Source organism: Muntiacus reevesi, chromosome 3 (genome assembly GCF_963930625.1).
Source record: "Muntiacus reevesi chromosome 3, mMunRee1.1, whole genome shotgun sequence".
Lineage (NCBI taxonomy): Eukaryota > Metazoa > Chordata > Mammalia > Artiodactyla > Cervidae > Muntiacus > Muntiacus reevesi.
The window spans coordinates 62,271,146-62,297,155 of NC_089251.1; the positions used below are offsets into that span (position 1 = coordinate 62,271,146).

At 40.5% G+C, this 26,010-nt stretch overlaps 1 long non-coding RNA gene across 1 annotated transcript in view; it reads right to left on the minus strand.

Annotated features, from left to right (window-relative positions):
• The window catches only part of LOC136162905 (uncharacterized), a 366,150-nt gene that overhangs the window by 27,276 nt on the left and 312,864 nt on the right, over positions 1-26,010 (minus strand). Inside the window, exon 4 of the long non-coding RNA XR_010662174.1 lies at positions 22,890-22,998. This is a non-coding gene — a long non-coding RNA (uncharacterized lncRNA). The remainder of the gene's footprint in view (positions 1-22,889; positions 22,999-26,010) is intronic.

Here is a 26,010-nt window from a genome sequence, read left to right on the forward strand (position 1 = left end):
ATAAGAAATGGATTTTAATAACATATTGATACTACAGTCTCAAATATCTATGGTCTACTAACTTACATGTGGGGGGATCACTTCTCCTACTCCCTTTAACAGCAGTCACTGCTGCAAACAAATAGAAATATCTCCAGGAATACTACACAACAGAGTCTTTTCAAGGAGATGTGAAGAATAATTTGACACAAAATGAGTGCCTGTTCCAAAGGCATGGAACAACATCAGATCTGCTGCGAGACTACAAGAAGCATCCCAGAAGAGCAGCCATTCCCTTCACCGGTCAATGAAATGTGTGGCCATCAGCCCCTTATACACTCCTTCCCGGCATACCTGAACCTGTAAGGGATAACGGAGCATCGTGGAGACCTGCCAAAAGCACACATGCCCGTCTACCCACCATTCCAATACGTCACCAATTTCTATCTGGGATTGGAGGGTTACAACATCGACCTGTACACACACACACACACACACACACACACACACTCAGGCTATGTTAGCACAATGCCAAAACATCTGTAGAGAGGGAAAAGCTTAGCCAATTGTTCATTTCTCCCTTTTCATCTGCATGTTTGATAAAGGGGACTCAGTAATCTCCCATCAGTGAGAATTCTCATTGAAAAACAATCTTTTTTGACAAGAAAAAACTAAAAGTGAGGCTGAGATACCTACTTACAAAAAACAAACAAACAACAAAAAAACTCTGGGTAAATAATTTCTAAGGAGCTAAGTATGAGTAAATTTGAAGGAAACGCTCTTAAGACCACTCAAAACAAAAAGTTTTGCAAATGATTTTGTACCTATTTCTTTAAGAATTTAAAAGAGAAAGGGGCCACAGACAGAAGCCAGCATCCATGATAAGCTGCATCAGGAAAAATTAAATTAAATGGGAAATAAATCCTATACCATTTACATTTTCTATAAAACACTGGGATTTCCCAAACCAGCAACAATGAAGCAACCCTGGAAAAGTATATTATTATATGCCCTCAGCATACACTAAGAGAAGCTGAATGTAAAGAAATAGCTACCCATATGTGAATATAAATCAGAAACATCATGGAGATGGAAAAGTTGCTCTCCAGGATGAAATTCAGTAATGGAAGTGGAAATACATGGCTCTGGGAATCCAGCATTATCAAATCTTTATTTTTCAGTTTTTTTTTCAATAGTGCAAGAATTGACAAATTGTCAAGGTTTTTGTTCCAGGATTACTTTCTTATGTATTTCTTTTACCACTTCCTCCTCTGCCCTCCAAGAGCTCACCTTTAAGTGTTGCCTTTTAGCCAACGATTAGCAAAGTTTCCTGAACTGCCTTCATAAACCCTGCCTAGGCAAGTGCACAACGAAAGCAACCACCGCAAAAGTGAAAAATCCCACCTTAGAGGCTTCCTTCCCCCAAACAAGCACAGTTACGAGTTGCGGGAAATGGGGGACCCATACGCCTGTACTGAAACCAAGGTAGCTGGGATTATTTGAAATATGAAACACTGAGTACAAAAAAAATTAAATTTGGAAAGGCTCCTAGAAGATTATTTAAGCTCCCAGCATTCCTTCAAGGAGAATGTCCTTCCCACCCACCTCTATTCAAAACAAAGTTATGTCTTTAACTTCCTCCTCTGGTCTGGAAATCAACATGCCTACATCCTCTTATATTTGAATTTATTTTCTCTGCCAAGATCCAGCAGCAGTGCCTTTAGGCACACATAGGAAATGAAGTAGGTTGGATCTGCTATCTTTAGCTATCCTTCTATGCATGACTAAAAGCTAAAGAGAGTTAAATGACCTCATATGTATATGAACTATTGTACAATAAAACTGTTTTCTAAAAAAAAAAAAACACTATGAACATGGTTTATATATATGCACACACACAAATACATATGCATACGTCTGCCTGCAGTGTGGGATACCTGGTTTGATCCCTGGGTTGGGAAGATCCCATGGAGAAGAGAATGGCTGCCGGCTCCAGTATTCTTGCCTAGAGAATTCCAGGGACAGAGGGGCCTGGCCAACTGCAGTCTATGGGATCACAAAGAGGACACGACTGAGCAACTAACACACACACACATAAAGCATTCAGTTCAGTTCAGTTCAGTTCAGTCACTCAGTCACGTCCAGCTCTTTGCGACCCCATGGAATGCAGCATGCCAGGCTTCCCTGTCCATCTCCAGCTCCTGGAGCTTGTTCAAACTCATGTCCACCAAGTCGGTGATGCCATCCAACCATCTCATCCTCTGTCGTCCCCTTCTCTTCCTGCCTTCAACCTTTTCCAGCATTGGGGTCTTTTCCAATGAGTCAGTTCTTTGCATCAGGGGGCCAAAGTGTTGGAGTTTCAGCTTCAGCATTGGTCCTTCCAATGAAGGACTAATAAATGCATACAGACACATAAATGCATACAGACACATATATGTGTTTTTCAATCTTGACATGAAAGCATAAGTTTAAACACATATATACGTCATCACATAGGTTATTCAGTTAATGAAGTTTTATTATATAGCTTAAATATACTATTTTTAGTATAGTTTAGTATACTATCTTCAGTATAATTTAGAATTTATTCAGTGCATTTCCTCCACCTGATTAGCCAAGAAATCAAAAGTGCCAATGGACCCTCAGTATTTCATCAAATTAGAAGCCTGGTATTCATAATTTGAATTTCAGCAAAACCTATGCTTCACTTTTCTAATCTGGATCTAAAAATCTCACTTCAACTTTATAAAGAAATAGAATACAGTATCACTTGAAAAATATCCAACAGTCAAAAGATTTTAACTTGGAAAGCCAGAAAATGATGAAATAGCTTGTTCCAATCATCCAACGGAGTCACCATTTTAGAAACATATCCAATGCCCCCTTTTTCTCATGAATAATGTTATAAAATTAATAGAATCAAAACAGTTAAAAAGTCACCTATTATCCCAACCCTACAAAATAATCTATATTATTTTTTCCACATCTTCCAAATTTTAAACATGCATACATTTTACATATAGTAGACAGCATATGCATCAAACTTTTTCACTTAAAGCTATGGAATAGGCATTCTTCTTGCTTATCATAACTGGTCTTCAAAGAGACTATCTTTTTAATACATAAATATTTTTTTCAGTCGGAAGCAGTATAGTCATTTTGTTTTTAAAGAGGAAGCTGTTGCCTTCTGACAGAAAATAAAGAAGTCAAGGTCAGCAGGATCATATTTGAAAGCTTAATCTCTCTTGAATTGATGTCAGTACCTGTGATCGACCAGGCTTCTTACTAAACAATGAACTGAGGGTCCTAGCTTGGAAGGCAAAACTTTTATTTTGTTCATCCTCTCAAATGGTAACAGAATTAAACCAACCAAGATCTCTGAAAAAGGTACAGATGTTGCACTTACACCTGTCCATACCTAAGGGACAGTGATTCTCCCAACAAAAGGCTTTTTCCAAAGCAACAACAACAAAAATCATTTGCAAATTCCAAACTCTCTTTTTGGAGCTGTTCTCCAGGATAATGAAGCTTTATAGCAGCCACGACCATTTGTGGATACATTTTGTAGCCAAATGAAAAATACATGGAAAACATCTCACAAAAATGGACCAAATCAATAAAGCAAATGAATGCTTCTTCTCAGCACTCAGCAGGCACAGCCTTATTTTCCCACCATTCTACAGTAAATCAGCAATCTAGCTTGAAAAATAAAAAGAATATTTCACCACAAATTGACTGCATTTAATAAAATGCAAGCTCTCCTGCCCAGACAGAGAAAATTTGAAATCAATAGTCAAATTCCCCATCTTCTTTTAAGTGAGAGAAACTAAGATATAACTTTATTGTTGCCTCATGAATTATCCCATGGTTCTTCACGTTGTGGCAAGAACCCTGCCAATTGTTCACTTCTCAGCTAAAGAAGAAAGACAAAGCACAGGAAATAAATCAACAAATGATTGTCTCCTTTGGCAAACAGATGGATTAAAAGGAAAAATAATTTCCTTCTTAAGAATATCAGGACACCAAAAGTTGAAATGTATTGTTAGAAAGTATACTACCACTTTTTAAATTGAGAGCTTCCTCTCAAATGGATTTTTGTAGCACTTTCTGTAAAAAAACAAAAACAAACAAACAAACAAAAAAAACCACCATGTAGTATTGAACTTGTTAAAGGAGAAAAAAAAGAAGATGTTTAATATGGTGCTTCCGCCACCATGGGGGTGGGGGAGTACTTGCAAACTAGCACCAAGATGGACACTTGGGCAAACAGAAACTGTGGGCAATGTTATAAGACTTCGACCACCCTGATAATGCCTCTGCCAAGTAAGCTCAGGAGGAAGAATGCTCCTGCAGGGCCAGAGTTGCCTGGCCTTCTCTGTTGATTGGAATTTGCACATGTAGAAAGGTCCCAGGGCAAAATTTGTGGCACTCCGGTGCCCCCTTGTGTCCAATTTGGCAGCAGCATGAACTACACCAGACCTGTTTAGAAAGTTGAGCTGGAATTTCTTAAATCCCACAAGGTGTTGTGGGTAAGAAGTGAGACGTCCTATCTCTGCATCTGTGAAAAAGTCAGTTGCTGGTGCAATAAGAGATTTCTACGCTGCTTCTTCCCCACAACATTTCCGATGTCCTTCACCTTAACCCCTTGGCTGAATTTTATCTGGTGATAAACCAGGAAGAACTGTTTTGCATCCCTGGCTCCCGGACCGCCAGAACAAGGAAAATCATTTTAGATCGAAAAGTGTTATGTGATTATTACCAACATACAGAAAAACTAGAGATAGGATTCAGAGTTCTTTTGATAGAGTCTTGCTTGGCCTCAGATCTCTACCAAATTTTGAATCTTGCCAGATTATTTTTATATGTTTTCCATGACAGTAACTATTTCACTCCCTCATCACTATTATTTTTTCTACATGCAAAATGACTCTAGAAAATCGGGTCACCAATGGATCCAAGAACGTAACTACATTCATCAGCCCCCCTCTCACTCACCTACACACACCTCAAAGCCTTGCAAACCAATTCCACATGTAATAAAGCTTGGAAATTTTTCAAATTCAATGTTGGGTTGAGGGTGAAGGACAATGTTCCCCATAAATATAAATTCGCTTCTGATGTTTATCTCTGTAGATGGTTTGACTGCAGAACTGGAATTGGATTGCAGTTCTGTCTGCTAGAATTACCGGGGACCCATCTACGCCTTCTCAACACATTTATTCACACAGCTCCAAAGACATTCCAAAGTGGAGGTTGCATGCTTCCTTTGATGGAAATGACTGTTGAACGTTTCAAACTTCATATTGTATAAAAGAATGGGAGGAGAAGGGAGCCAGTGGTAAGTCAGAGAAACAAAAGGCAGGGGAAGAGAAGCAGTGAGAAGGGAAGTGCACAAATGGAAAGGGGAGAGAACACTGTGAATCGGGCTACAGATTTCAGTGAGAAGGCCTTTTCTATCTGTCTCCAGGGGAAAGAGAGTACAACTGTTGACTCCCTTTTGCTCTTTCTCTGGAAATCATTAGAAATACATGTGGGATTTACAGGGCTGCATGGATGGCTGTCTTTATGCTGTTAGTAACACAGTGGTCCTCGTGGACAATGGATGTTTCCTCTGTTCACCTTCAAAGGTAGGTAAATGCTGGGCCATCCTACCACCTGTCGCTCAGTGAACCCCTCATGAGAATTCCCCGGTTCGCTTCCAACAAGATGAAGAGGGAAATCCTTTGGTGATTGTTCAGGATAGTAAACCACTGTTGACACTTACATTGGACCTTTCCATCCAAAAAAGAAAAAAATACCAAACAAGCTAGGAATTGAGGAAAGAAAAGTGATTTTTTTTCCTCTAATCTTAAATCACAGCCTCCTTCGCAATTTGCAATAAGCATGCTGCATGATTTCCATCTTCATCTGCTGTCAATAGTGCATTTACTTGAGATGCCTTTCTTTTGATCAGAATGGTTTGTACTTCTGTGCCCCATGCTCCCTGCAACTAGTGACATTTATTTAAAAAGAAAACTCATTCTAAGGAGGGTTGAAAGTCCCTGGGGAATAGTAACTGCCACAAACAGGGATTGAATCTATCACCTTGACCTTTATCCCAGTACTATTCAATCCAGGATTTGTCTTGACACAGTGCCTTACCTAGAGTACTCACAAGGTAAGGTCAAAAGTAATGTGTTCTACTAGTAGCAAAGTGTAAAAGTGTGTCAGTGATTTTCTTTGCTACAGACATAAACAAGTGTAGCTTCAAAGTTATCCACGAAGTAGAGATACTGTAAATTGCATTTCAAGTTTTTGCCTTGAGAGATGAGAGAGGAGATACAGGGTTACAGTTGATGTCCCCTCTCACATAGAGCCAAGGGACCCAAGGCCTGACCCCTTGACCAGGAATAACCACCAGGAAGAATATTTCCTAGAAGAGTTAAATCATCTTTTCCTATAAAAGGGACCTTCAGCATGGAGTTGGACTGAAGGATGACAGAAAGAATGATCCCTAATGACTGACTGCCTGGATGGAGAAGCCAAGAACTAACTCCAAGTGTCTAGGTTCACATATTCAAAGTTAGAGAATCTATCAATTGTATCACCCACATTCTGCCTGAAAACATTTTCCCCCTGGATCATCTCATAACTCATTCCCTTATTTCCTGCAGGTCTCTGCTCAAAAGTCACCTTTTTGAAGAGGTCGTTCCTAATCACCCTAGCTAAAAAGATAACCCCACCTCAGACACTCTCAATTCCCTACACTCTGCTTTATTTTTCTCTGTAGCACCTATTGCCACTTGAAATTATAGTGTCCAGGCTTATTGGCTATCTCCCCCCACTGAATGTAAACTCCAGGCTGGTTCTGTCCGCTGCTGTGTCTCCAATGCACAGAGGAGTATCTGTACAGTAAGTGCTCAGTATATACTGGTGCTTTGGCCAATGGATTGAACTTACTTCTAAGTATTCCCTGCGTGCAAACATGCCTTAAGAAATGCTGGAGAAGCCCTGCTCCCATCAACCATCATACACTTCTCCAATTCTGAAATGGCATACCTGAGAGTACCCTCAGCAGAAAGTGCTCAAAGCCCCAGGGTTAACATAACTCAGTATTTTGATGTACGATTCTCAAAATTTTATCACGCCACTGAATCACTTAGAGAGCATGCTCAAAATCTGATAGCCAGGCCCAACCCCTAAAGTTTCTAATTCAGCAAGCAAGTGCCTGAAAATCTGAATTGTTGATAAGCTCCCAGATACCGATACTCCTGGTTTGGAGACCACAGTTCACTATCACTTTCTCTCCAAAATCCAAGAGCTATGGCAGCAGTGAACGGTTGTTAAATACTTCAAGAAATTAGAACACAGATATATGGAGTCCAGTATATATTGTCCCTGTATTTTTAAGAGATGGCTTGCCTGCTGTGGGTTGACTCAGCATGAACTGAGTGCTTTCCTCTCCTCTCTCATTAATGATACTTGAGTGAAAATGGTTGCAGAAAACTGATGTGAACCATGTAGAAGTAAAGAGAGAAGTCTCATGAGAGCTACAAGTTCTTGAACAGAGCGAATCTCTGGAGTTTGGATTCAGAAGGAAATGCTGGTGCCTGATGGGGTGAGGGAGGTGGGGAGGCCCTCCATTAGGTTAACGTCAACTTTGAAATGGTCACAGGAAGCACAGCTTAGCCTGGCAGTTAGTGGCAAGCAGCCAAGGGGCTCAGGGTTACCGAAACTCACCACACAGCGTGTGGCTGTAAAGTCATGCTATCAGTTATCTGGCTTAACCATCTGCGGGGCCTGGTGCTTTGAAATGTCCCTCTTGAGGCTTTGGTTTTCATCTTTCTCTTACAACAGGGAGAGAAAAGAACTGAATGCAATTTAATGTTTTCTAAAAAGGCAGATACTGTGTTGTTCAAAGGGCCCTGGCTTCCATCTCATTGCGTGACTGTTGTGATGGATCCTTAGCAAGATGGATACAAAACAAGTTACCACTAAAGTCCAAGGTGAAGAGTCCTCCTCTGGTTTCAGATTGTCAGGGAAAGGAAACCCAGCCTTTCTGCAGCAACTTCCTCTGAAAAGGCCTCCCAAACGTACAGAGAGCATGAGCGGACATGCCAAAGACAGAACATTTCAATGCTTCTGTTAGGTGCTGGTTCTTTATCAGGTGATAGGACTAATTCACTGTGGACACATACAGTAAAATCTTGGCTCTGTGTATTAAAATATAAATGTTTCAAAGGCCAAAGATCCTTTACCATTAACGTCTTCTGAAGAGCTAATCCAGAAAATAGCGCCCTGGATCAGTTTGGAACTTGGAACAATGAAACTCTTCCCCAGAGAGCCTCTCTAGGCTGGGTCTTCATAGTTGTGGTAGTCTACTCTCTACCTCCATTCCTGTAACATTCTTTCTGTGCTAAGTGCGTGTTAACTCACTGCAGTCTTATGAACTCGTTGTGACGCCACGGGTTGTAGTCCACCAGGCTCCTTTGTCCATGGGATTCTCCAGGCAAGCAGAGCATATTGGAATGGATTGCCATGCCCTCCTCTGGGGCCTCTTCCCGACCCAGGGGATCGAACCTGCATCTCTTATGTCTCCTGCATTGGCAGCCAGGTTCTTTACCACTAGTGCCACCGGGAAAGCCCATTTTTTCTGTACCTACTCCAGTAAAGTGAAAGTCGTTAGGTCATGTCGCACTTTTGTGAGCCCATAGACTATACAGTCCATGCAATTCTCTCAATACCGGAGTGGGTAGCCATTTCCTTCTCCAGGGGATCTTTTCAACCCAGGGATCGAACCCAGGTCTCCCACACTGCAGGCAGATTCTTTACCAGCTGAGCCACCAGGGAAGCCCCAATAAAAGTAAGGCATATCTTTCAAAGAGAGTGATGTCCACCTGTCACTCTCTTCCATCCTAAAAGTGCTACTTAGATGTATTTGAGGTTTGGTTTGATTTGAAGCTGTCCTTGTTCATGTGCTATTTTCTACCCTAAAAATCTTTCTAGCAGGAAGCCATCATCTCATTCTGAAACTTTATTTATTTCTGTTACTCCAGATGTATGTGCCAATCAGTTTAGCTCCTGCCAATTCTTGTTTATTAATAATACTAACGAAAGAATTGAAATTCTACCAGATTTCAATCTCTTTTTTTTCATGCCTCAATAATGAGTCCTAAAAGAGATGAATTCTGATATTGTCTCAGAAACTCAAAGGACTAGGTACGATCAAAAATTGCCTGGCTTTTGCCCACCTTGCACAAACTCCGGAGGGCTACTCATGCTTCTAACTGCTACTGTGTATGTGCAGATAATTTGCATTTTCATTGTTCTTTATTTTATGTTATTAGTTATTCATGAGATGAATATCGCATTCAACAACTAATCTATAAAGCTTTTGCTTTAAATAACAATGTGTCGTTTTTGTTGTAGGAGGTGGAATGGAGGATGGATGTCCCATTTAGAAACCTGTACAAAGAACTGAAAAAATGAATGACATGCAGGCTCTTCCTTGCCATATGTAAAATCAGGATCTCAAAGAGAGTGGCTTTAGAGTTGGGAGAAACAGACTGTACTACATGGGTCTGAACATATAAGGGCCACATTAGCCAGCTGGACCTACTGAGAAAGGTCCCTCACCAGTCAGCCTAAGGGAAGAGAAGGTCAGGTTTAACCATACTATGTAATGAACCTGTAAATGACTAATTATTCCTCTCAACAAACAGCACAATCTGCATGTGAGGCGAAAACTAACACAGAACGCATCTGAGTTAATTTTTTGTTCAGCTGGATATAGTCCAAGTTTCATACACATTGCTTTCTACTTTCCCCAATAAAGGCTCATGTCTATAGTAACAGAAATTGAAGAAAAAAAAAAAAAAGCAAAGATTCTGTGTTCTTTCTTGGTTTCAGGAAAGAGTACATGAATTCAGTAAAAACCATTCAAATTTGAATGTGAGATCCCAGTTGTATGTGGTGGGGTGGGGGCTTATGTAAGCATGTGCATACACTGTATACTGCAAATATATGTTTAGCTGTACATCCTTACCTATTTTGGTATGAATGTTGAAATAGATAACCCCTAAATAAGTTACTTTTAAAAACAGATCAATGATTTCATTTACCTGGAGGACAGCACAGGGCCACCACTATTCTCAAAGGATTTCACCACAATCCCACTGTGGTTATCTAGTAGGAGTTGCTTCACCTTGGAGGCAGTGATTTTCTAGGCCTTGACTCGCTTAGGAAAGAGGCAACTACCTCTCCCAGGGAATAAAAAATCCATAAGATGAACCCAGATTTTTTCCAATAATACAAATTTGAAACTCAAAAACTCTGATAGAAAGATACTGGTGGCAGCAGTAATATGACCTAACAGGATAAAATAGAGAAAAATAGCAATCTGTGATTTAAGACTTTTGAATAAGGGAAATTCATCTTTTTCACCCTTTCATCTCCCCGATTATCTTCTATCTGATAAGTGTAGAAGGATAATGATAACAGCAATGACAGCTAACAGTTACAGGACTTCCTCTGTGCTGGGCACAGTTCTAAGCACTTCACAGGTTTCAATTCCCATCATCCTCAAAACAATCCTGCCATGAGTTACTATGATCATCCCCATTTTACAGATGAGGAAACTGAGGCATGGAGAATTTATGAAACTTTACCAATGCTACAGAGCTAATCAATGGAGAAAGGAATTCATATTCAGAGGGTCTGGCTCCAGAGTCCAGAAACATGGCTGTACTAAATTGCCTCTTATTATACAGCATAACAATTCCTGGACAGAATTGATGATTTTATTGAGAAGCTGAATTCTATTGTCTCATACTGAAAATGGGCGTGCATGCAAAACTGAAAAGTCACACCTAAACTCTAGGAATACCAAGAAATTACACACATACACATACACACACATACACATACACATGTGCGCGCGCACACACACACACACACACACACACACACACTGGAGTTTATGGAGACTATGTTACAGCCACAGTTAGTTTAAAATTACTGATGTTCCCTGATGAAATATAATTCTTTGAAACTTTAGAATCTATTTGGCCACTGAAATAGTGGCACCATTTCTAGACATTTCTCAACTGTAAATACATCACCAGTTGAGGATAAGAGTTGTGAGAATGTGCTGCATCATTTGTCCACCTCTTGCCTTTTCTTTAAGGATCCAACTCTACAGCCTTTCCCACACCCAACTGTCCCATTCCAGCCTGCATTCTCTTTTCAATTTTACCATTCAAGGTAATTTCCATATCATGTGCCCCATTCCCCAAACACGGGGAGCTTTTGTAGACCATGTTTTAGCTCTGCAAATGCTTTTTTTTTTAAATGAGATTTAATTGAACACCTCACACCTCAGATGTATGAATAGAAATGCGGAGGACTTGGCACTTCTTTGCTGAGCTTTTCCCCCTCTAATTCCCCAAAGAGACCGAGACACTGAATAGATCCTAAGTCACTGTTTTGACCCAGTTTGGGGGTGGAGATTGGACCATGGCACATGCATGGATATTCAAGGCATGTATACAGAAAGAGACTGCTCATGGTTGACTTCAACCCAGCAAGTTCAGCCTTGCCTTAGCCCCATTCTCCTGGCACCTCAGCCGGGCCTTTAGTTTTCACACACAGTTTATCTCTCAGGGACGATAAGCACTCTCTACCAGTCAGCAGGAAGGCAGCTCTCTTCTCTTCTCCTCATTTCTCTGAACTCAGCCCCTCAGCTTCCTTTTTGATGTTCCTACTGCTCCTCCGAGCTGTCTCAGCTCAGATTCATGTGGCGCTACCCAAACTGTGGCTGTCATATCTCCTTTCCCAAGACCACACTCCTGCTTGGAAGCTGGGATGGACTCCCTTACAGGTTCCACTGCAGAAAAGCAGAAACCGAGCCCGGCCCCAGAGCAAGCCCGCTCCTCCCTGATGCCCTACGAGGTCAAAGGCCCGGTGCAAGGGCAAGTGAGGAGGACACCAGACGGCTCCTGTCTGGGAGTAGCAGGAGCAGACAATAATTCTGTTTTCAATTGGGGCATAGCTGTTTTCCAGTATTGTGTTTCTGCTGTACAATGAAGAGAATCAGCTATATGTGTGTACAATATCCCTTCCCTCTGCGGCTTCCCTCCCAGCCCCCAGCCCACCCACCTAGGTCATCACAGAGCACCAAGCTGAGCGTCCCGTGCTATGAAGCAGCTTCCCACTTTTTGAAAGGAGACTCATTCCTTGCTTGGGGACACACCTCTTTGACAATGCATTGATGCTAATGAATGCTTCAGAAGTTCTAAACTATTCCCCAATTACGTGCTTTAGCAAAAAACAAACAAACAAACAAACAACAACTATACAACTATACAACATACTATATAGGTATGTTCATTGTACGAAAAAAATAGAAAATAGATGAAGAAAAGAAAGTTCTAATTCCTCCAGATATTTTTCCACAGACAAATGCTTACAAAGTGGGAGAATAATATTTTCTAGATTTCAATTTCATCATAATCATCATTCAATATACATTATATACATCTCAAGCATCATTTTTACAGTTTGTGGGATTATTCTTCCTAAAAGAATTCCCAGTTGCCAAGATTTCAGATTGCTTCCAAGCTTTCTCTGCTTTAAGCATCATGGCAGTGACTGAGCCATGAGCAGATCAGTGGCGAGGAAGAGCTTTAGGTTCAGAGTGGCTCCAAGTCCTAAATAGCTGTGTAACTTGGACACTTGGACCTATTTTATAAAATCCTCTCATGCCTCATTTCACCATCTGTTTCAGGGGAGAGTAATTGTAAGAACATAGCTCGTCGGCCTGTTCTGAGCCTTAAGCGAGAAAATATATGTAAAGTGGTGAGCACTGTGCCTGCCTCATTTTGAGCAGCCAATAAAAGTTGGCTGTGATTAAATAACTCATCATATGATTACCTCTTTAGAACATATTTCTAGAAAGGGAATCAAAGGGTCATGGGGCCCAAACGATCTCGAGGGTTTTATCCATATTGCTAGCGTCTAGCTCCTCTGCCACTGGGGAGTAAGAGAGGAAGGGAAAGCCTGCCTCCCTCACTTTGGGATGTGGTCCTTCTTTCAGAAGGCAGCATGGGGGAATGTAGCTTTGCTACTTATTCAGTAATCATGTGACCTGGAACTCTCAGCCCTCTGACCCTCAGTGTTTGCATCTATGAAGAAAAGGGGGCTGGGAAAGCAGGTAGCCATGTTCACACAAAAAGGCCTTATCATAGTCAAAAAAGACATTATGAAAGTATTTAATCAATTATTCCTAGTCATCCCCATGCGAGGCACTTTAACTTACCTGGGGTCTGGCTCTAGCTAAACCTAGAATCTTTAGAAAACAGAATTCTAATGCAGTTCAGTTCAAGTTAACATTTTCTGAGCACTCATTATGTGTCAGATACTGAGCAAAACTCTGAAGCTAGAGACAGAAACAATAGAAATAGGGACCAGATAAAACTGTTGCTGAGAGGGACTTCTTAGGAGGGTACAGGAGGCTACACATATTTAATGCAACCTAAATAAAATTAGGACGAATTTGAAAACTTTGTTTTATCCTTTCAAATCCCATCAAAGTTGCCAAACTATCATCCGAAGATTAGAGAGAAACTGAGTGATGGGGGGATATTACCCAATAATCAAACAAAAGAAAAAGGAAATAAAATGAGTGAAGCACACCGAAGAACCTCTGCCTAGTTGTGACTCTCAGACAGTATGTCTCTGAGCCCTTCACGTCCACAAAGTTGATGGCAGCAGTTGCCCATGAATATGTGGCTTCCATGGCCAGAGAGAAGGGTCGGGGCCAGAGAGGGTGCACCAGGGACCTGGACACACACAGCCCATTCTCCACCGGACAGACCAGCCTCACCCCCAACTCCCACCTCATTCGTATTCTCAGCCCTTACAAGTTCCTCTTCTGTCTTAATCAGCTCTGATCTGCTTTTAGCAGACAATAATAGGAATAAAGAGCAGCATAGATTTTTGGCATGTGTGCGCTTTTTCCCCCCCTTAATCTTCTCTCAAAAAAAAAAGTCTTCTCTCTTTTACAGGCTTATATTGTTTCAGAAAAGAAAAAAAAAAATAAAGCAGGAAGAACTGTGACCATAACAGACGACATCTCCTTACAGCAAAGCTGCATATTTCATTATCGGCAGGACAAATCTTAATTTACAGCAGACATTGCTAGGCTTGCATTTTATGTTAAAATAATGGAAATGCTTCCTTATGAAACTTGTAATGAAAAACATAAATAGTATATCTCTTAATGATTAGCACTGACTAATTCTACTGGTGCTGAGGAGCATGTGCTGAAGAGATGGATTATCTCTGAAACATAATTTTACGAAGCACTGCTATGTAATTTGTTAAAGCATTTAGTAATAAGTATGTCTAATAAAATACGAAAAAAATATTTAGAAAATGAACCATAATTTTAATATAATTTTAATTAATGGGAGTGCAATTGCAGTGGTTTAAATTACATTCCCAGTGGTAAGAAGCCTTTCAAACCTAATTTGTAAGCCAAGATGGTGGCTCTAATGACTGGCAACAAAGTTTCTTCAACAGATTTCATGGGGCATGATCCAAAGATAATAGGTTCTCAGCCCAATGACAATCCAATTACAATGCCAATCAAAGCCAACTTCATGCACTCTAATTATCAGATTTAGCTGTCAGCTCAAATACAAACATAACACTTTTATTTAAATAAAAATTTAATTTAGGGGGAAAAAAAGACGACTTCATGTGTGATTTATTGAGACTGCCAGAGCAATCTAACTTATTTCCCTGGTAATATAATAAAATCAGTCTTGTATTTAAAAAAAATAATAATAAAGGAAACTTTTTCTCCCCCACCCAATCTCCTATATCTGCTATGTGATATTATTTAAGAGTTAATTTAAGCAAAAATGCATAACCTAACATGGCAGCAGATAGTTGCCAACTAGAAGTAGGTTAAATAGAGTATCAAGGTTTCAATGAGACAAAATTCCAAGTGAATAAATGGCAAAACCTAATTAGCTTTTACTACTCATTAGGAGAAATCGTGTTTCAACTAAAATCCACTTGCCTGCATGCATGTGTGCTCAGTTGTGTTTCAGTCGCTGAGTTGTGTCTGACTTTTTGTGACCCCAAAGACTGTAGCCCACCAGGCTCCTCTATCCATGGGATTATCCTAGCAAGAGTACTGGCGTGGTTTGCCATTTCTTTCTCCAGGGGATCTTCCCAACCCCTTGGATGGAAGACAAGGGATCGAACCCTTGTCTCCTATGTCTCCTGCATTGGCAGGCACATTCTTCACCACTGAGACACCTGGGAAGCCCTTTTATAAGACAGATTTGCATAAAATTAAGACATGCCTGGGGGTCTTTGAAAGGAAGGCAAGGTTATAATACGAGGAGTGCAGTACTGGTGAGGTGCAGGGGACCGTGGACAAACTTCACCTCCACAAACTCTGATCTAAGTCCCCGATTACAGATGAAAGTGTCTCAAAACCCTCCTCTGGGACCTCCCTTGTTCAGCTAGAAGATACTCTGTAAGCCCACACTCAGGGATATATCTGCTCATACTGACACTCTCCCAGAACTCTTTCCCCTTCTCATCATTACTCCTGAGGCCAAGTCTACCCTACATGTCTACCTCCTCACTTCCTAAATTCTTCTCCTTTAAAAGACACTTAAAAGACACTTAAAATGTCCACACCTACCACATAGTATTATATAAGAATCACAGCAGGCTAAAACAAAGAGTTAATTTATTGCATTTTACACACTTGGAGTTGAGAGTCTCTTGAATTACACATGTAAATAGATGCAAACATATGCAAATCAGGGTTTCTCCAGATAAATTGAGTGGGGGAAAAAAACCTTATAGTATTAGTAATATTCTGGGATTTTGTGGCATTTTAAAATAAATTATTTCCTTCCTTCAATTCCAAATATAAGTAGCTACCTCAGTATTGACTGAATGAAACCAAAAGTTAACAGACTTTAAGGAACAATGTTTTTTTTTAAAGATTGAACCAGATTTTAGTCAGACTGAGATCATGCTATATTTCAATTTTAATCATTACATCTTAAATACAACTCTCCCATGAAAAACTAAAACTTTCTTAATAGAGGACAAAGGAGTTCTCCAAATAGATCTTAGCTTTAGGTCTGACAATAATATAATTAAAAGTGCTTCTGAGAGCAGGAAGAGTAATAATACACTGCAGAAAGGTGAAGGTGACAGGAAAAAAAAATAAGAGTTCTTGGTCATTATTTTCAATAATAGTAACATATATTTTGGTATTTTTGCACACATTATCTCACTCTACTTCCAAAATCAATCTTCAGCCTTGTCGCAATTGATTGTGTTCTTGCAGCAATGTCTTGAGGCAGTAAAAACAGTCTTATCATCCCGTTTGGATATGGCTTCTTGAGTTCTGGTCCTGGTGTGTAACGTCTTTCTTTGCATAGAGAGCATATGATTCTAGCCACCTCCTGGATAATCGCACCTGATAAGAATGAAGACACCTCACCCTTACATGTCTGTGTCACACACAATTATTCCCCATAAACCCTGTCCTTTGGGAGTGCCTTTTACTTCATGGCAACTGTTGTCTCACTGGGCAAACAGAAGATCAAGTCATACTCAAAACCTCTTTCTTTCCCAATTTTACCTTCAACTTAACAGGCACCAGTTATATGCAGATGCCTTTAAAAATATCAGACCCAATCCTTCACAGTAACAGAGGGAGACTCACCCCTAGTGAAAGCTGTCTGGAACTCATGGCCTCCCACACATACCCTGAGACTCACCCTCCCTTGGGAAACTCATGCTAATTACTGTTACCAAGAACAGGAACCCCCATGGAGTGGTTTAGCCCAACATGAAAACAACAGCTTTTTCTTCCATTCCTCAAAGCCCAGCTGAGACAAGATTCCACTAAGCAAAGATAATAGAAAGGAAATAAATACAAGAATAACAAGCAACTGGATAGTCTAATGTATGAAATACAGCTCAGCTGATTTTAGCATGGAGTCCTCTGGGAATGACTGAGCCTTCCTAGCTCCCAAATTGCAGTCATCAGTAGGCAGTCCTCCCCATCCCTGAAAAGTGGCCAAAAATCCCCAGCACAGTGGGGCCTTGCATAAAGGGCTGACCTGAAAGAACGAGATCTGAGAGAGACTCGTCTTCTTTGAGCTGGGTGCAATCCTTCCTGTGAACTTCATCTCCCTACGTGAGGACCTCAACTTCCCGAATGTCTGTTAGGGAGACCACTGCAGCCTCCCACACTCACAGAGTCCTGAGATTACCTTACAGTCTCAAAAGAACTCAGCAGTCAAAATCCAACACTACAAATCTAACACGGGATTTGTACATATGTGGTGGCAGGAGGTCTGTTCTTCATCCAAGTCCAGTATTTTCAAAATATCTCTCAACTCTGTCCTTTTCCCACTACCAATCCTCCCAAAGTCAGTCATTTCTATTTTCTTTCATAATAACATCTATGAGGTTTTTTTATAACGATAAATTGTAATTCATGTTCATTTTAAAAAATCTGCGAAGACACAGAGAATGGACTTGTGGACACAGTGAGGGAAGGAGGGGGGATGAATTGTGAGAGTAACATGATATATATACACTACAATGTGTAAAACAGCTAATGGGGAGCTGCTATATATGGCACAGGGAGCTCGGCTCAGTGCTCTGGGATGACTTGCCTGGTTGGGAGGGTGGGGGCAGTAGGCGGAGGTGAGATGGAGGCTTTCGAGGGAGCGGATATATGTATACTTGTAGTTGATTCATGTGGTAGTACAGCAGAAACCAACACAACACTATAAAGCAATTATCCTTCAATTAAAAACAAATTAGAAAAAAAAAGAAATCTGTAAAATAATCTGAAACCCGAAGATAAAACCAGAAGTCATCCATATTCCTGTGATCTCCGCCATGTCTTATCTGAACGCACACAGTGGTCCATCGACTCTTCCAGATTTCAACTTCTCCCCACTACCATGCAGCCACAATACTGCCTCTGCCCTACATTCACTTCACATGCATTAAACACAGCTTAATTCAGCAAGATCTTTTACTGATTACCTCACTTTGCTGAGAAAGATTCAGATCTTTTCACAGAGGTCACAGTTATTTCACTCCCCTGCCTGAAAACCTGTGGCTCCCTCACTGCCTTTGGAACATACTCCAAGCACCTTAGAACAACAGCTCAGCCCCTTTTCAACAGACACTGTCAGATGAATTGCCCAACCCATGAATTGCCCATCCTCATGCCTCCGTGCATTTTGTCATCCAGCCACAGCACACCCCCTGCAATGCTTCCAGGCACGTCTCTGCTCTCACAAACACTATTTCCTTCACCACAGGCACACACACCACCAGCAGCACCATCACCACACCATCACTGGAAAGATAGTGAGCGCTTAAGAAATATATGTTAAATAAAACAAATAAAATATTGCATGATCCTGGGTTGACCTGAGATCAAGAAATTTAGATGTATACAAAGCACTCAAAAGTTAAAATGACCTTTTGAGGAAGATAGGTAAGGTTGGAACATATTCTTTACAAGCTATATGCACAAAGACTTTTTTATCATCAAGTACAACAACAGGTGAAGTGCCTCTTGGAAGACACAGGGTGGAAGGGATATCACGGTCTCTTGTTTGGAAGAGCTAGTTGGAAGAAAGTCCATAATTATGCCAATATATTTACCTGGAGAGGTTGGGATTTCAGAAACTTATGGCCTAAATGGAATGCTTTTGGCAGATGGTACTAAGTGGCCATTCCTTGCAAAAATGAAAGCTGCATGGAAAAGTTGAGGTAAAACTGGTATTCTGAGTCGAATAAGCAAGGATGCCCATAAAGACCAGGGAGGAGAGACTGGGGCATGACCAGGCGTGGAGATTGCTCAAGGAACCTGCCATTTTAAGACTTTCTGCAGCTTTATAGGAACATCTTAAATGTCCTACTATGAAAAAAAGTTTTCTTCATTCATCATTAAGTCCTGCAGTTGCACAACTTCCTTAAACTGATCTTCCTTCACTATGTCTGTGGCTTTGCTCTGGCCCTTCACTCCTGACTCAATCCTCTCCTCCCCCAGGTTCTCCATCCTCAGCTCTGTAGTCTCCTCGGGAAGCTGACCCTCTGTTTCATCTTCCGGCTGGCACCTCCCCTCCTCCCCCCTTGGCTTGGCACTGCTAACATAGACTCATGTGGAACATTTGGGATTCTGATATTCTTGACTTGGTGCCGGGACCTCTGTCTTACTCTGCTACATGGGCTGGTTGAGATATTCCAAGGATATTCCTACCTTCACTGTCCCATAGACATGGATGGGTCGATGGAAAGCTTTAAGGAAAAGTTTGAAAACCTAAGTCTCAATATGAAGCACATGTATGGGAGGATATGGGCATACTTATCATGTAATTACTTTCAAAAACAGATTTTAGGAAGGAGAAATTAATGATTTTTAGATGGACAACATCGCTGATTAAGGATGATGTGTTCTACATTTTTTCATAACCTAACCTTTTCTCCCACCAGAGAGAAGGATCCCACTAACTTCACCACTGCTCTGAACTCATCCCTTTCTCTCTCCCCTCTAGGTCTTCACACCGTCACTCCTCACTGCTCATCTTTAGAAGTTCTCCTGGCTTCTTTTCCTCCATCTACAAATAAGCATAAAGCTACCAGATTCTTTAAAATAAGCAAACAATCCTGCCCCTTCATGAGCACAGTTTTTTTCTCCTTTGTCCATGGGATTCTCCAGGCAAGAATACTGGAGAGGGTAGCCATTCCCTTTTCTAGGGGATCTACCTGACCCAGGGATTGAACCAAGGTCTCCTGCATTGCAGGCAGATGCTTTACTGTCTGAGTCATTTAGCTGGGGGGGTGGGGGGGTGTGCTTAATGAAGAGTAGTTTATAATAATTTCCTCCCTATCTTTTTCATATATCAAAACTTTCATTTCTGTCCTTCTTCAAAAGTCTATGGAATATAGAATCACTATCACTTTTCTAAGGGAACCACATTTCCACCTACCTACCAGGAAACTGACTGATTATCCTCTGAAAATTAGTATATTAAATAATAGTGTTAGCCTTGTCTGTACCTTCTGATTGTAAGTATGATAGTAATATCCTCATCTTACAGACTGCGCAGATCACTGCATTAATACAATCTAGCCCAAAGAACAGACATTAGCCCTGTTCCCAATGTGCTTACTGCAAGCCCTTGGACTGTGAGTTGCCAACTCCAGCTTCTGTAGCCTAAATGACTGGACAACTTGTATGAATAGTTTCTGAATAGTGCATTGGTTTTCTTAGAGGTGGTTGAGTCCCTTTGTTCTAACTAATTTTTAATAAGTGCTTCCACCTGGGGACTAGACTATACATCCCATATCCATCACCACTGACTTCTCCAAAATGATCAAGTCAAGACCCCATGCATCTTTACTACCAATGATCGTCATACTTCTGCTTCTATGACTGGATTCATTTTCATTCTGTATTTACTCATTCATGGCAGCCTTAGAGCTCAGGTGGTTCCATTCCACTAGCCCTTTGTCTAGTAAGGCCTTGGCTCCCTCTTTCTATTGATTGTGAAAGTTGTTCAGTCATGTCTGACTCTTTGCAACCCCATGGACTATACAGTCCATGCAATTCTCCAGGCCAGAATACTGGAGTGGGTAGCCTTTCCCTTCTCCAGGGGATCTTCCCAACCCAGGGATTGAACCCAGATCTCCCGAATTGCAGGCAGTTTCTTTACCAGCTGAGCTGAGGAAAGCCCTTCTATTGATTGCTGAGGTCCAAGAGCACTTTCAACAATGGCGGCATCTGAACTGTGCTATATACAACCTACATCATTGCATTTTCTTTCCAAAGCAAATTATCCCGATGTCCCTGTCTCTGTTCATGAGAGCTGGCTCAAAATGGAGTCAGCTTCCCATTCCTTTCCCTCCATATTTCCAGCCTGTATTCAAGTTTACAGACTCCCTCATCACATGCAACCATTTTCTTTCCTCCATTCTCACTTTCCCTAGTAGAACTGGGGTCCACATTACCTTGCAGGCTAATGGCAAAGACCCTTCCTGGACACCTCCCACCAGCTCCAACTTTTTCCTGTTCTGCTTCCAATCTTTCTAAAGTATAGTTCCCATCACATCTATCTCATATTTAATAACTTTTAGAGGTAGCCCATTCTTGCCCATTTAGAAAAAAATTAATATGCCTGGTATTTGAAGTCTTTCCCAAATATTCTAAACACATTTCGTGATCAGTTCACATAGTGCTGCTAACCAACCTTTCCCTAACCTGCTTCCCTTTCCCATCTCTGTGCCTCTATTTGTACTGTTATCTCTGCCTGGAGTATCCTCATCTCCATTAATAAGAATACTGCCTATCCTTCCAGGTTCTTTATATGAAATCTCTCTAGATTTTCTTAAGCAAAAGTGATTACTCCTGCTTTTAAACTCCTCTAACATCTGATTTATCCCTCTCCTACAGCTCTTAGAATTCTCCCTGCATCCTATCTCTTTACATCCTAGTTTTATCCATCATGAAGGGCTTTAATCTCCCTTAGGGTAGATAAGGTAAGCAAAACTATAAAATGATTCCTGGTGACTGGTATACATACAGCTCCAAGTTATTCAATCAAGCATTAATCTAAGTACTGCTGTGAAAATTTTGCAAATGGAATTAAGGCCCCAAATCAGTTGACATTAAGATAGATTATATGGGTGTGCATAAAATAATCACCTGAGCCCTTTAAAGGCACAAAACTTTCTTCATTAGAAAGGAAAGTCAGAGTGTCCAGGTACAGAGGGAATTTGAAACCTGAGAAATTCTCATTGCTGATTTTAAGACAAAGGGGGCTACATGGCAAGGAATGTAGGAAGTGTCTAGGAATCACGAGCAGCCTTCAGTAAAAAAGTCAGACAGAATATAGGGACCTCAGTCCTGCAACCACAAAAAAGTGATTTCTACCAAGAATGACTTGGAAGGTGGTTCTTTCCCAGAGCCCCTGTACAGAAATATGACCTAGCTGACAGCTTGATTTTACCCTTGTGAAACTCTGAGCAGAGAACCCAGCCACAGTGTGCTAAACTTCTGACCTACAAAAGCTAATGAGTGGGTGTTGATTTAAGCTCTAATGCATTTGTGGTAATTTATAAAACAGCAATAAAAACTAATACAGCAGGAATAATATCTTACTCATGTTATTATATCCAACAATGCTAAGCTGAGTGAGTTGTACAGAAGATTGTAGCAATAAATATTTACCTTTCAACTGCAAAAAAAAAAAAAAATATTTGAGATATAATCCCATCAGCAAGAACAAATAGGCTAAGTAAAAGGCAAAAAGGATGAAGTCTTTTTGTCTTTTACTAAGGAGAATTTGGGAAATTCTTAATTTCTCAGCTCTGATGAGGCCACCTTGGAGTACATTTTGAAATTCCTGAATGTAAGTCCCTAGAATAAACTCAGTTCTGAAAATCTGTCTTGTTTTTTTAAAAGAAATTTATTTTAAGAAATACACAATTTTGGCCATTTGCTGAAAAACACTCCTGGTGACATTACTGAACTGGCACCTCGTTCCATATACCTATGACTACAGTGAAGGCCCTTGCCATCTGCATTTCCAAACCTAGAACTTCAGCTTTTAAATAAAATGACTAATTCTTCCTTTCAACATGACCACTCCCTTCCTGCTAATTTCTTAAAATGGTTTTTCTCTCTTTTGATCTCAAAATCTGACCAGACTTGAACACTGTTGACATTTAAACGTCATATTAATCTTCTTTTTTTTTTAACTTTCAAGTGAAATGCTACATCTAAAGCTCCTTGCTGTACACCTGCTACAGACTCTGAGGAGGAGGAAGCAGCTGCCCCACAAACACAGAGGGAGACCCACCTTCACAGCCAGGTTCTCCATCTGAAGAGTCCCAAGGGTCCCGGTGAGTCACTAAATTCAGCTTTCTCATTGGCTCCCAACACTGACCCCTCAGAGCTGCTGTCATGTTCTAATGAGAAAGGAAGAACAAAAGACCTTGAAGAGTGTAGTGGGCACAGCGCTATCATCCAAAGGGAATCCTGCCCTTCCCATTGGCCTGTATACTCTAGTAATTCTTTTCAGTGAAGCTATGGCAAGATTCATAGGCAGACAACATGTACATTGGCCCATCCATAACTCTTGCTTTGGTACAGTCAGACTATTATTTACCCAATAAACCATAACTGCAGTGGAGGCCCAATAATTCAGCATCTGAGAGGAATCTGCTGCAGAAGAAGTTATTACGGTCCATCAGATCAAAAACTCACTTTTAAAGAAGTGTTCAAACACAGACGTACACAATGGGCTGAAATTATTACAGACTATTTTGCCAAATAATACACATTTTCAAAATTACTGTAGTGTTTATCATACACCTCACTGTATGCTTATCCCACACATACAGGGCTTTTTTTTTTTAAATGAAAGAAAATAAAAGGGGGTGAAAAGGACATAAACCACCATTTCAAAATATAAAGATTATATTACAAATGTAGAGAAGCCCCGAAATCTAAAAGGTAAAGACAGGTATTTCTTTCTAATTCATATTGTGCAGGTTGTTTTTATTATTATTACTTTTTTGTTTGTTTGTTTTACCCCTCAAGTCTTATCAGCTGAAGAGACACTGTCAGCCTTCACTCTCAATGTTCTGCATGTTTTCTATTTGTGTTATTTTAAAAGGTCTGAACAAAGAGCTTGCTGTATTGCAGGCAATTTGGAAAACCACTAAAGTTACAATAGACAGTGAATATCTTTGCTTCTTGCAGTTTCGCTCCACAGAAAGAAATGAAGGCATCCCTCTTTGATGTCTGTCTTGTTTTGTTTTTGTAAGCACTCCGGCACATGGTGTGTACATACAGAATGACAGAGGCTCAGGTTCATGAGAATCATGAGAAAATGACTCAAAATTCTTAATGCTAAAAGGCTTGATTAGGATGAATAGTTTAAATTTCATAAGATGTAAATAATTGCAATTTATCAAAAGTTTATCTGTATTAATTAAAGTTTTCCATTGAGGGGTAGGAGAGTATGCACTAAAAATGAAAGCTCCATTCTACAATCTAAGCAAACCCTGGAAATACACATATGATGGTTTCGCCTGTGTGGTGTTGCTCAACTCCTTCACCGAGTTGTTCCCTCTCTTTCCTCGCTCTCCATCTCACACTCTCTCTCTCTCTCTCCCTCTCCTTTTTCTTTTTCTTTGTCTCTCTCTCTCCATCTCTCCGCTCATCTCTCTGTCATGCCCCCTCTTTCTCTTCTACACACAGAGAAACCAGTAGACTAATTAGAGTGCCCTTAACTTTTTTGGTTTGTTTTGATTCAGGAGACCAAAAGGCATTGCATAGCCTATCCCCATCCATTTTAGGATTTTTCAAAGAATGCCTTCATATATTTTTCTTACTATTTTATGAAAGCACCAAAATCAGAACCTGCTTTTTCACTCCTCCTTTCCCCTTTTATCAGGATCAGTATATTTTTTTTCCCCTGCCTAGAAATGATCCCTTCAAAAAGTCAGCAAAAATATTTTGGCTGTCTTCAGCAGTGCTTTGGGCTTCTCTGTTACAAATTGTATAAACATTTTCCAGACAGGGGAATTTGAAGGGTTTAAATTATTTTTTTTTAAATGATGTCTGTATTCTAGCACATTCACATTTGCAAGAGGAAGATGGAGGCAAGGAAAGCTACCACAGAACATAATATGTCTGGAATCAGAGGACTATTGAGCACTATGCAAATCTGAGAAGGGAAAATATCTTCCTCATACATTATCTACAGCAAGGATTCTGAGTTTCCCAGGCTGATGAAACAAATGCTCTCGCTGGATGTAGTCTGTCATTCATATTGAGCTCACATATTTTACTTCCTGAAACCAAACAAATACTGATAAACTACTTCAGTGAGCCTTTAATCAAAATTTCGGCAGCACGCAGTTGGCAACAGAAAGATCAGTCTGTGGAGCCTGAAACCCTTTCATCATCAAATATACAGAAATAATAATTATATTTATCGGTTTGGTTCAGGCTGCATACCAAGATTTAGCCTTGCCCTAAGGACAGAGAAATCATCAGGCATTTGTCATCTCTACAGGAAAAAAAAAATCCTTAATAACTGAGAGGTTAAATGGTTCTCAATAGTTGTGGGGACTGAGAAAAAGGTAATAAAAATAATACATTACTTTTAACATTTTCCCCTTGTAATGCCGTAACAAGCTGTGTTGCGTACTAACCAATTAGCACCTCTGATAATAACCCTGAAAGCGCTAGTTAAGCATCTAGCCTGACCAGTGAAATTGTTTTCAGGAGGGAAGAAACTGTCCCATGATTCTGCTTTTCATCCTTTCAGGAGTTGTGTGTCTGTGTAAATATATTTCAATACAACTTATTCCCCCAAACAGTTGAAAACCTGATCAAATGAATAAAGGAGTCAAATTTGAAACACATTTTATGGTGGCAATAATGCATCTTAATTTGGAGTCTACAAAAGCAAAAGCAGACCAACGCTTGATGAACTGTGGTTACTTGGTTCTGAGTCCAGGAAGCTGGAATGGGGTTAATGAGTCAGAAGCGGGGGGAAAGAAAGGCCAGGGTGAGTTTTGAGCTGATTATCACTGTGGGCACCTGAGGCTTATTCCCTTTGCGACCCCTAAGGAACTGGGAAGAAATGAAGCTCAGAACTGTTCCTCTGCAGGATGAGAAGGTGGGGCATCTACCCTCTGATCCAGTTCACAGCTGAGTCGCCCTGATCCAGGAGCTCTGGGTCCCCATCTTTCATGGCTCCACCTTAAACTAAGGCTTAGGAGAAAACCCTGCAGTAGAGAAGCTGAGGGCAGCTGGAGGTAGGAAGCCAAATGCAAGCATAGGAATTGCTTACTAGGGTTGGGAGAAACAAGGGAATGAGGATGGGGGCATATGTGCACGTATTTCCTGCTGTAGAATCACTTAAAGAGATCATTTTAGGTTCCTCTCAAAAACTAAGTTTAAGC